This window comes from Gorilla gorilla, chromosome 8, assembly GCF_029281585.2.
Source record: "Gorilla gorilla gorilla isolate KB3781 chromosome 8, NHGRI_mGorGor1-v2.1_pri, whole genome shotgun sequence".
NCBI classification, from domain to species: domain Eukaryota; kingdom Metazoa; phylum Chordata; class Mammalia; order Primates; family Hominidae; genus Gorilla; species Gorilla gorilla.
In genome coordinates this window covers 64,864,706-64,877,356 of record NC_073232.2, presented here as the reverse complement: position 1 = coordinate 64,877,356, position 12,651 = coordinate 64,864,706, and positions in this window count along the sequence as shown.

Sequence of the window (12,651 nt, the reverse complement as noted above, 5' to 3'; positions counted from 1 at the left end):
CTCTAATGACTAATGACGTTGAACATCTTTTTAGGTAATTTTGTCCTCCATATATCTTCTTTGGTGAAATGTCAATTCAAATCTCTGTCCATTTTTAAAAATGAGGCTTTTGCTCTTAGTGTTGAATGTTGAGAGCTCTATATCTCCTAGATACACAGCCTTTATAAGATATATTCTTTGCAAAGATTTTCTCCTAGTCTGTGGCTTGTTTCATTCTCTTTTAAAGACCAGAAGTTTTAAATTTTGATAAAGTTCAAGTTATCAATTTGGTTTTTTATACATCATGCTTTTGGTGTTATATCTAAGAAATATTTGCATATCTTAGGGTAACAATATTTTTCCTATGTTTTCTTCTAGATGTTTTATTGTTTTAAGTCTTAAATGTTTTTCTAGGATGCATTTTGAGTTAGTTTTGCTGTATGGTGTGAGATATGAATCAAACTTTATTGTTTTACCAATAGATATTCAATTGCTTTCATCACCCTTTGTTGAAACAAGTATGTTTTCTCCACTGAATTAACTTTACACATCTGTCAAAAATCAACTGGCCATTTATATATATATATATAAATATATCTTTGCATTCTATTTTGTTCCATGGATCTGCTTTAATATCCTGACACCAATATTGCAATGTCTTAGTTACTTTAGCTATAAAATAATTCTGGAAGTCAGGTAGTACAAGACTTCAAACTTTGTTCTTCTTTTCAAAGTTGTGTTAGCAGGTCCTATATGCATTTTCATATAAATTTTATAATCATCTTGCCAACTTCTAAATAAACCTACTGGAATTTTGACTGGGGTTGCACTGAAACTATGATTGGGGAGAATTCACATTTTGGCAACATTGGGTCTTCTGACCCATGAACATGGTGTATCTCTCCATTTATTCGGGTTTTCTTTAATTACTCTCAGTAATATTTATAGTTTTCATTGCACAAGTCTTTTATATCTTTTTAAAATATTTATCCCTATTTCATATTTTTTGATGGTATTGCAAGTTGTATTGCTTTTTAAATTTCAACTTTGGGTAGTTTGTTGCTAGTATATAGAAATACAATTGATTTTTGTAGATTGATCTTATACCCTGAAACCTTGCTAAACTCACTTATTGGTTCTTTATTAAGAAAAAATAGGACAAATAAACAAACAAATGATAATAAATAATAGGACAAATAAATAATATGACAATAAAGCTACTTATATTTTGTTTCTTCTTTAAGAGCAAATTTATTCTTATTTCTTAAAGAAGAAATAAGATACAAGTAGCTTTGTTGTAGAGTCCACGAATTTTCTATTTGGACTATTATGTTGTATTTAAATAAAGACAGTGTTACTTCTTTCTTTCCAGTCTGAAATTTTAATTTTTACTTGTTCCATAGAGAAATGAACCTGAAAATTTCTGTGAAAACCCTACTAGGCTACATTTGCAGATTTTTGTGATAATGATGACTGTTATTTATATGATGCTTACCATGTCAGGCACTGTGATAGGTATTTTAATGTACATAATTTCATTGAATCCTCACAGTAACCCTGTGAGGGAGACATTATGATTTCTCTTTAACTGATGAAGAAACAAAATCAGGGAGTTTAAGTGATTTTCCAAGATCAAATAGTGAGTACTACCAAGCCAGTGCTCATGCCGCTCTGCAAGGTAGCATGGGATTAAAAAGCCCAATGGGAGTCATGTTGAGGTGGACTTTGAGTGTTAGAGTAGCAAGTCTCAGCCCATAAATACAACATAAAGAAAACATTGCTTTATTTTTCTGCAACTCAACTTGATTTTTCACTGAGCTCCCATCTTATCGGACAGGTAAAAATAAAAACTTGCTAAGACTCATCTTCCCATTCCTGAGACTCTGCCGCAATCCTTAGTATCCTGTATAGTGCCAGAATATAGCCACGGAAAGGGAGAGTTTGGTCTTCATCATTGGGTCATAGAGACGATTTATGAGAAGGCCAATGTCTTTGTCTCTACAGTGCCTTTCATTCCCTTAGAGAAGCCCTTGCCATGTTTGAGGCAAGGATATATAGTCAAGGCTGCTTGAACTTGTTCTGCAGCCATTCTTTGAGATTTTGTTACTTCTGGAGGGTGCTGCTTGGAAGTTGGAACTGAATTCCCTATGTTCTTGGTTCTTGAGGTCTCTACCTTCTCTCTCTTCCCATCCCCATGATGTTTTGTGGATGAGGATATGCATTTCTCCCTTTGCTTTTCTATGATAGTTTGTCTCTGCCTTTGTCACTTTCTGCCACCCTTTCAGTTTCTTCAAATACCCTACAAATTCTTCCAGTCCCTAAAGCTTTTGAAAAACCACAGCTAGAAAGCCTTGCAGGAAATCTCTGTTTGATGTTTAGCCAGATACTTTTACTGAAGCAATGATAGACAGTTGTACCTGCTAAGAAAGGGGAAGAATACAGTGAGAATAGAAGAAAGTTACTATAGAAAATATTTATATAGCCATGTAAGCTAAGAAATCTGTAGTTAATTCCATAGATCAACATTTCAAGTATTGGTTGTGGAAAGGTTTCACTTTTTAAAATAAGCTGTTTATTAAGTGGTTTTGTTAATGATACCTTCAGTTTTTTGAATATGTAATGATGAGGAAAGTGGAAATTTACAGTGGTATCATTCATTGGTATGCTGATTGATTGGTAATGACTACCTGGAGCCCTATGCTGAAAAGGATTCTGAGGCTGTGACTTAGACCAATAGGAGATCAATGAGTCATTCCTCAATGTCTGCCAAGGGTATGGGAGAGGAGACTGTCTGCCCATGTGCCAGATATTTGCTTTCCCTGGGGTGTTTTATCATATTTATTATTGTTAGGAGCATACAGAGGGGATAGAAAATTTGGCAAGTGGCAAGGAAGTGGGCCTTGTGGTAGTAATATGTTGACTGTGTGCTACTGAAACAATATTGGTCTGTGATATGGTTTGGCTGTGTCCTGGCCCAAATCTCAACTTGAATTGTATCTCCCAGAATTCCCACGTGTTGTGGGAAGGACCCAGGGGGAGGTAATTGAATCATGGGAGCTGGTCTTTCCCATGCTATTCTCATTCCTTGTGTCCCAGCCACTCTAGCCAAGGCCGGAAGCGGCCAACATACAACTCGGGCTCTGGCTTCAGAAGGTGCAAGCCTCAAACTGTAGCAGCTTCCACGTGGTGTTGAGCCTGCAGATGCACAGAAGTCAAGAATTGAGGTTTGGGAACCTCTGCCTAGATTTCAGAAGATGTGTGGAAATGCCTGCATGTTCAGGCAAAAGTTTGCTGCAGAGGTGGGGCCCTCAGGGAGAACCTCTGCTAGGGCAGTGTGAAAGGGAAATGTGGGGTCAGAGTCCTCACACAGAGTCCCTACTGGGGCACTGCCTAGTGGAGCTGCGAGAAGAGGGCCACTGTTCTCCAGATCCCAGAATGGTAGATCCACTGACAGCTTGCACCGTGTGCCTGAAAAAGCCACAGACACTTAAGGCCAGCCTGTGGAAGCAGCTGGGAGAGAGGCTGTACCCTGCAAAGACACAGGGGTGGAGCTGTTCAAGACCATGGGAACCGACCTCTTGCATCAGTATGACCTGGATGTGAGACCTAGAGTCAAAGGAGATCATTTTGGAGTTTTAAAATTTGACTGCCCCACTGGATTTTGGACTTGCATGGGCCCTGTAACCCCTTTGTTTTGGCCAATTTCTCCCATTTGGAACAGCTGTATTTAACCAATACCTGTACTCCCATTGTTTCTAGGAAGTAACTAGCTTGCTTTCAATTTTATAAGCTCATAGGTGGAAGGGACTTGCCTTGTCTCAGATGAGACTTTGGACTGTGGACTTTTGGGTTAAGTTGAAATGAGTTAAGACTTTGGGGGACTGTTGGGAAGGCATGGTTGGTTTTGAAATGTGAGGCCATGGGATTTGGAGGGGCCAGGGGCAGAATGATATGGTTTGGCTGTGTCCCCTTCCAAATCTTAACTTGAATTGTATCTCCCAGAATTCCCACATGTTGTGGGAGGGACCCAGGGATAGGTAATTGAATCATGGGGGCTGGTCTTTTCCATGCTATTATTGTGATAGTTAAGAAGTCTCATGAGCTCTGATGGGTTTATCAGGGATTTCCGCTTTTGCTTCTTCCTCATTTTCTCTTGCCGCTGCCATGTAAGAAGTGCCTTTCACCTCCCACCGTGATTCTAAAGCCTCCCCAGCCATGTGGAACTGTAAGTCCAATTAAACTTCTTTTTCTTCCCAGTCTCAGGTATGTCTTTATCAGCAGCGTGAAAGCAGACGAATACAGTCTGCCCACCAGTGTTAGTCACATGTTTCAATTGATAGTCTCTGCTATAGAGTCTGAGAGTCTGAATCAGGTATTTATAAAACAGTGGCAGAACTGGGGCCAGAATTCTGGACTCTTGCTTCAGAGTTCACTCTTTTCATGGAAACTATATCAGGTGTCCTTGTGAATGTTCAGACTTAGAGGATTTTTTTTTTTCTTAGTGCAACTTTTTTGGATCTAAAGTTGTTCATATCATGACATTGCTCATCAAAAGGAAATTTTACTCAGAATTGCTTGAAATATGGGAGTCAAAGATACCACCCACTTGCTGTTACTTAATATCATTCCTGGTTCTCGGAAGTCCAGATTCTCCTCTCTCTTCTCCTCTCCCCTCCATTTTTCTTTTGCTTCAATTTCCTCCCTTTCTCTCTTTCTTCCTTCCTCTCATTTTCCTCCACTCTATCCCATACTCTCTTTCATCTGTTCCTTTCTCCCTTTTTTCTTCCCACTCAACCAGCATTTTTAATCACCTACTTTGTATCAGATACATAGCATTTCTTTAACTTCTTATCCTCTCCAACATTGGGCATATGCTTCTGGATATTGACATCAGCAACAGTTATCCATAAACTCAAAACCTGAGTTGGTTTCTCTGATTTTGCACAACAGCTTCAGTGACTCTCAGGTATAAACACGTGTGAATTCCCTGTAACTTTATAAGTTCTCATTGTTATATTAGTCATCGATTGCTGTGACTCTCAGGTGATAAACACATTCACATTCATTGTAAGTTTGTAGCTTTTCACTGTTATATTGGTTATTAGTTCCTTCACAAAAAATTATCCTGAAGCTTAACAGATTAAAATAACATTTATTATCACTGTTTCTGTGGGGCAGGAGCCAGGTGCAGCTGGCTTGGTCGTCTGCTTTGAAGTTTATCATAAAGTCCACTCAATGTATTAGCCAGGGCTGCAGTCCTCTCAAAGCTCTGCTGAGGAGTGACCCACTTCCAAGAGCAATCATGTGGTTGATAGCAGGACTCAGTTCCCCACGGACTGTTGGCTGCAGGCTACCTTCAGTTCCTTGCCATGTGACTCTACACAGCCCAGCTTACAATATGGCAGCCAGCTTCATCACAGTGAACAGGCAAGAAGAACCAGCAAGGTGGAAATCATAATCTTTTATAACATAACCTTGGAAGTGATATCCGATCACTTTTGCCATATTCTGTTCATTAGAATGGAGTTACTAGGTCCACTATGCACACAAAGGAAGGAGATAATACGATTGTGTGAATATCAGGAAGTGGGGCCAATGGGATCCTCCCTACATAGTTACACTTTCAATGGGTGACAATACTTCGAGAAATTCTAAGGTAAATTGGTTGTTTCCTTTTAGTTGGTAAAGGCAGGGTAAAAGCGCTGAAATTGCCTTTGCAAAAATTACAACATTGAGAAAATTTTGACAGTGAAAGCGATCCGTTGTAACCAAACCCCATCTTGCCTTTAAGCTCCAAGCTGCCCTTAATTACTCCTGGGCTTGGCCAAGCTAACTTTGAGAGACATTTAGTTTATAGTTTAAATAATGGTCCTTCCCTCGAACTAACTGCCTTTGTAAAGCTCATGAAAGACTACCAGGTTAGGAGGGTGTAGAGCCTGAATTCTTCTAAGGTGTCCACTAAAGGATAACCAGCCATTATTCTGTAGGTCACAAAATTTGCAACTCCCCCAATTACTCTTGCAAATAACATCACTATAGTAGAACCTAAGTTGGCCTTTTGAGGTGTCTTTTCAGGTTTTTGCATTTCTGACTACTTATGGCTTCACCTAAGCCCACTGACTCCCTCTGATTTGTCCCATAACCCCACTCAGAAGCAAACTCCCTAGCCAGCCAAACTATCCTTGAGAGACCCTAGTCTCCGAATTTTCAGGGAGATTGAGATGAGTAATAACTCTATCTCCCACATGGTATGGCTGGCCTCATGTCTATTAAACTCTTTATTGCAATGTCATGGTCTCAGTGAATTGGTTTTGTCTGTGCAGTGGGCAAGAAGAACCCATCAGGTGGTTGGATACAGAGCCAACATTCATAAGTACCCATCATGAAAGGCCAGCGCCAGATGTTTTCATATGCCTACTTAATTTAAACATCACATCCTTCCTGTGATGTAGGAATTTGTAGCAGACTTTGCTAGTTTTCTCTTGGTATTCATTCTTCCGTTCTTTCATAGTAAAAGAATTTTTTTCCTGCCTAGATAAAGACTACATTTCCCATCTTCTCTTGCAGCTAGGTGTGGCCACATGCTTAAATTTTGGCCAATGTGATGTAAACTACAGTGTCCTGTGGCAGCTTCCAGTAGCTCTCCTAAAGGGACAGCTCGTGGGTGCCCTTCCCTTTCTTTGTCCTTTCTCTATCTTTCTACTTGGATGTAAATCTTAGGCAATGAGATCGAGACCATTCAAGTAAAGCAACAAAAGGAAGCCTATGTTCATGAAACCGTGAAGCACAGTACCAGCATTGTACTGCCCTTTGGGACTTTTGGGTAAGAGACAATAAATTGCTATCTTATTTAAACTATTGTTATTTGGGAATACTGTCACTGCCAACCAAACCTAGTCTTAGCTAATTCAGAATTCGGCATCAAGAAGTGGGGTGCTACAGGTAACAGAAGCTAAAATATGTGGTATTAGCTTAGGGCAAGCTTAGCAAACTTTCACTGTCAAGGACCAGATAGTAAATATTTTAGGCTCTGTGGGCCATATGTGGTCTTAGTTACATGTTCTTCCTTTTTTTTTTCTCTAAACCAACCTTTCAAAAATGTGAAAAACATTCTCAGCTCAACCTTTTAAAAACATAACAGTCATTTTTAACTCAAGGGCCAACAAACATCAGGCAGCTGGATTTGGTCCTGGAGGAATAGTTTGCTCTAGTTCTTAGGGATCAGCAGATGCCCCCAGGCAAATGTTGATTTCAGGGCCCACTTACCTTTCTGGAGTCATGTTTTCTCAATATTTTAATTGCTAAGTATTTCTCTTGTCTTTTTATGGATTGAAAAATAATGCATTTAATTATTAAAAGTTGCATTTAATCTCAGAAGAGTGAACTTATATAGAAGATGTGAATCATGTAAAGAAGTTGTCAAAACCACATTGCAATTATGGATTATTAATATTCAGGTATTTACTCACAAAAAGAAAAACTTTTATTTTTAGGAAAGAAGAAATTAGGCACCAACTCATATTGATAATTTTTTAAAACTTTATAATGGCACTTGAAAATTCAATTAAAACAATTGCATCATCCAGGAATTATACAATATTGCATTGTCTCTCATTTCATGTGATTTATGATTCTAAGATGCCCATTATGTTAATATCTTCCAAACCAAAGATTATTTTCCCAACAAGTGAATGGTGTAATTTTACTTAATATATTTAGATAGATCACAAAGTTCTATAAAACATTGTACTAAAGTACAAAAATAAGTGCTTTATGCACACTTTTTAATACTGTCTTTGTCTCTTTTTTGGTACCTCAGCTAACTAACTTCACATAAATAAAAATAATAACAAAAAAGAAAAGAAGAAAGAGATTGTTAAACATCTGGAAACTATAAATGCATTTTGCTGACAGCTTGCTTTTCATTAAGATATAGGGAATAACAATATCGGACTGTATTGCAGTCAGAAACATAGAAGAAAAGGAGAATTCTCTGAAGGAATAAGAATAAAAATTCCAATGGTTACATTAAATATTTAAACCAGTGATAATGATGAATTGATTTAAATAGATTTATCTGTAGTCTGTGTGCCCAAAGATATCGTAGGAATTATAAAGAAAATGCCAAGTTTCAAAATAAAATTTACATTTGTAAAAAGGTGTATATACTTTATTGCAAAGAAAGGCATGACTAAGGCTTGTGATATAGATTTTAAAATTTTATAAACACAAATGTATTTAGAAAACAGAAATAGTTAATGGCCAAAATGTTTTCAAGTAAATAAAATATATAGGTACCTGCTCATTAACATCATAAGTCAGTAGGTGAATTTATCAATTCCATGTTTTAATTCTCCTTCTGGACCTCTAACCAACCTTTTTCTCCTTCTATTTTTGCATAGTCCTTTATATTTCTCCTGGGGGAAATATTTGAAAACTCATTTTACTTGAATAACCATAATAGGTGAAGTGTTAAATTCACCTTTTAAAAGGCTTATTGTATCAGTCCAGAGTTTGGCAATAATAGTGGAAACTTAAGGTTTAGAACAGAGTTGATTTATTTTCAGAATTCTAAGTGGCAAAACCTATCAGGTGATGCAATTATATTCAATTTTGAAAAATGCAGAATGGACCATGGGACTGTGTGCCCCAATTAAAGAGAGAAGTAGGAAATATATGTATTTGTATTCACAGTTTCTGGTATAAGAGTAGGTGCATAGTAAACACAGGCTGATCATATATTCTCTGAAGAATAGATTTGAGGATTAATAACAATAGAGCCTGTAAAACTTGTTTAATTTCCAATGTTAGTAAAGAGAATAGAGGGAGGGAAAAAGGGAAATTTTATGAAAAAGGAAAATAATCTCTCAATGTTATTTTCCATTAAAAATAATAAAACCTTTATATGACATGATGTGAGGATTTTTCATGAAGAATGGTTGATGAACAATCATAATGATGAAATCAAATGCAAGGGAATTAGTGTTGGAGCAAATTTGTGAAGCAGAAGGAAAAAGGGCAATATCCTTTTTAAGGTGAAGGCTAACGTAAGACCTGTCTGTTTTGGGATAGAAGTAACTCATCTCAAGGAAGAAAGAAACCAGTAAATGCTCTAATACCCTACTAGTGCCCTGTGGATCTCTACAGACCAAGCAAGTGTCCCCAAGAGCTATCTTTTGTCTTGCCCCGCCACCTAACCTGGCATAATAATGACTAGCTTGCTCTGCCATATGAAGGCAGAACTCAGGACTCACAGCCCAGGGGTTATGAGAGGAAAACTAGGACCAAAAATAGGCTGGGTAGAGAGATAGTTGGACAGAAAGTGGATTGATGGAGATTTCAGAGGAGGAAGTGATCCATTCTTCTCTGTTTACTATGACCCTGCTCAGTCAGAAAGAAGTAGCTAGGCTCTTTAGTTTAAGCTGTTATCTGATTTGGAGAAGACAAAGCCAATTCTACAAAATTAAAAACAACAAGAAAACAACAACAACCCATAAAGATGGTGGGGTGTGTGTGTGTGTGTTGGGGGGAAGACACTGTATAATTTGTTGTCTAAACTGGGACATGTTTGGAAATAAGAGGGATCATTGTTAATATTTATAGAAGGACAGCAGACCTAAGCCAGGACTGTCCTGGAAAGCCAGATTGTATTGTCACCTCAGAGAGACATTGGTAAACCCTGAATGGAGCTGATATTCTTCATTCTCCAAGAAGGCCTGTGGGCAGCTTACTTTTTTAAAGATACTGTTTCTTGGTATCTCCTATTCCCTTAGACAAAGTATCATTTGTGGAGAGAGAACAAGCTGTATTCTTCTTCTTGAATTTCTCTCTCAAAATAGGAGAAAATTCTGTAAGGGGGAGGTAGGTACAGAAGAATTCCATATTTTATTCCAGGCATCTTCAGATGAATGAGGTATTTTGGTTTTCAGGTTATTTTCCCTTTCTAAATTGGCTATGAATTTCATTATTAGTGAGAGTACAAGGTTTTCTTTTAGCTTTCCTACAAAACCAAGGAGAACTGGGGGCACATAAAGTTTGCAATCTCCCACAAATGAGCCTACATATACATTGCTATCTATATTAAACCTATGCATTCTATTTTCTGTATAAACATTGTTGGACAACATGGCTTTAAAAATGTTGGACATTTGGAGGGCAATAGAGTATTCTGTACCCATTTTTCATTTAATAAAAAAAGCTTAAATATTTTACTTTTTAAGAGAGGGAATGGGAGTCAGAAAAATCTCATTTTCCTTAGTTTCACTCATTATAGCGCAACTTACTTTGTTTTTCTAATGTTGGCAAACACAAACATAGAGCCTGGTAGATACATTACACTTTCTATGAATATGTTCTAGTAAAATTCAGAGCATTTTCAAGATATTATTTGGGCAAACTAAAATTTCAAAATCAAATCTGACCGTTTAACAAAACCTGATTGACAATGGTTGCACGTCAGGTAGGAATATTTACTGCCTAGTTTCTTCCTGTCTTCCAATAAGTATATACAAAATCTTAAGTTATCCTATTAATATTTTCTTTTTAAAAATATTTATCCAAAGTTTCCTTGTAGTGCTATGTTAGAAACTTAGTTTTATCTTTAACAGATGTATTTACAATATATGAAAGTGTATCTACAATACATAAAAAGTGCCAAGTTTCTAGCCTAATTTTTAGATACATTTTCTTCCCCCTGGGAACTTTTATATGAATGCAAGAAGAGAATAATCATGACTTTATGTGAATATTGAGCACATTGTTCATTTTTTGTTGTAAGTTACTTTTAGGAAATCATAGTGTTGGAGTTGTTCAATAATAATATACTTTATCAAACTTCATAGGTTAGAATGCAATGAAAATTTACCCCGAATATTAACTTGATTTCCCTTTATTCTACAAATGGCACACCTAAGAACCTCCCTGTCTATGTGGATTCTAACTGTGGCCCAGTTGTCCAAGACAGAATTATAAAACAGTCATTTAGAATATAACAAAAATTAATAAAAATGGAACATTATATTGATGCAATATTTTGCTAATCTATGCAATCAGAATAATATTTTTTCTAAAAAATACTTTTAAGTAAAATAAAAACCAATTTCCTGCACAGCTATTATCAGTATATACTTATAGTTTAATTTCTATTCCATCATGAAAAAGTTAAGAAACTGTGGTTGGAAACAGGTCCCTTTTTGTTAGATATTTATTTTTGCTTTTTTGGAGACAGGGTCTTGCTCTGTCACCCAGGCTGGAGTGCAGCGATGTGAACATGGCTCACTGCAGCCTTGCCCTCCAGGCCTCCAGCAATCCTCCTGCCTTAGCTTCCCAAGTAGCTGGGACCACAGGCCCACACCACCACACCTGGCCAATTAAATTAATTTTTTTTTTTTTTTTTTTTGTAGAGGCGGAGTCTCTCCATGTTGCCCAGGCTGGTCTTGAACTCCTGGCCTCCAGCAATCCTCCTGCCTTGGCCTCCCAAAGTACTGGGGTTATAGGCATGGGCCACTGTGCCAGATATTTTTTGAAATCCATATTTTCTTGACGTGAGGTAGCTTTTTAGCAGCATTTCGGGTGCTGTTCCCCAAACATAGTGTTGTTTGGCATGATACCAGATTGGAGGATAGCCTAGTCATCTAGGAGAATTATATTTTGTTGCAGTTGAAGGTGCTGTTCTAGATATACTAATGCAGTGGGAGAGAAATAAAGCAGTTTGAGAAGAGGCAGCACTTTTATAGGAAAGAAAATAGATACCCAATCCCATTGCTGATCAATTTCCTCCTACTTAAGCAACATTAGGCTGATTTTAATTATCAATAAGCTATTAATTACCAAAATTTAGAGAACTAATTCAAATTTACTGGATGTTCCTAAATTATTGTTTTGCTATTATCACCTGGTTGGGTGACAAATTTTAATTTTTTCTGTAAAGAATTAGGAAGCATTCAAATAAGAAATTACAGAAAAATTGATAGTGATGCAGAAGGTATGAAGGTATTATATAGGTGCTAATTTCTTAAGTCTAAAAATATAAACCTATGCAAAATTAGCCTTTGGTTCTACCAGCAATTTAAAAAAGCCCATTGTCTTAATAATTTTAAACTTATGGTAGCAGGACTTGCTCTATCTACCTAACTTGGGGAAAGTAAAAATAAACATATGGCATGGTAGACACATTAACACTTTCTATGAATGTATTTTAATGGAATTCAAAGTATTCCCTAGATATTACTAAAACAAAGTAAAATTTTAGCAAAAAAAACCAAAACCACTTCTACCTACTTATACAAAACTGGCTTTAAAGAGGTAAATGGTGTGATAACTTGAGATGGTGTTCCAGTGGTAATTTTCTCAATACTTTGGTATTATTGTATGTTTAGGTGTCTGCTCTTAATATTGTAAAAAAACAATTATGACTTTATCCAGAATAATGATTTTTTCTCATAAAAAGATTCATGTATTAACTAATCTTTTTATTGCGATTAAATTTAAAACTTCTCTAAATCAAACCTAATTTGCATTGACAAGACATCCAGAATACCCTTTGCTGTTTATTTGCAAAGATTTTAAGGAAAATCAGAACTTTTGCTCCTAGAATTTGGAATGCTTTTTAGACTCAGTAGAAATTTGCCTGCCCCAATGGACATTTGTTATGTCAGTGTAATCACTGTCTTT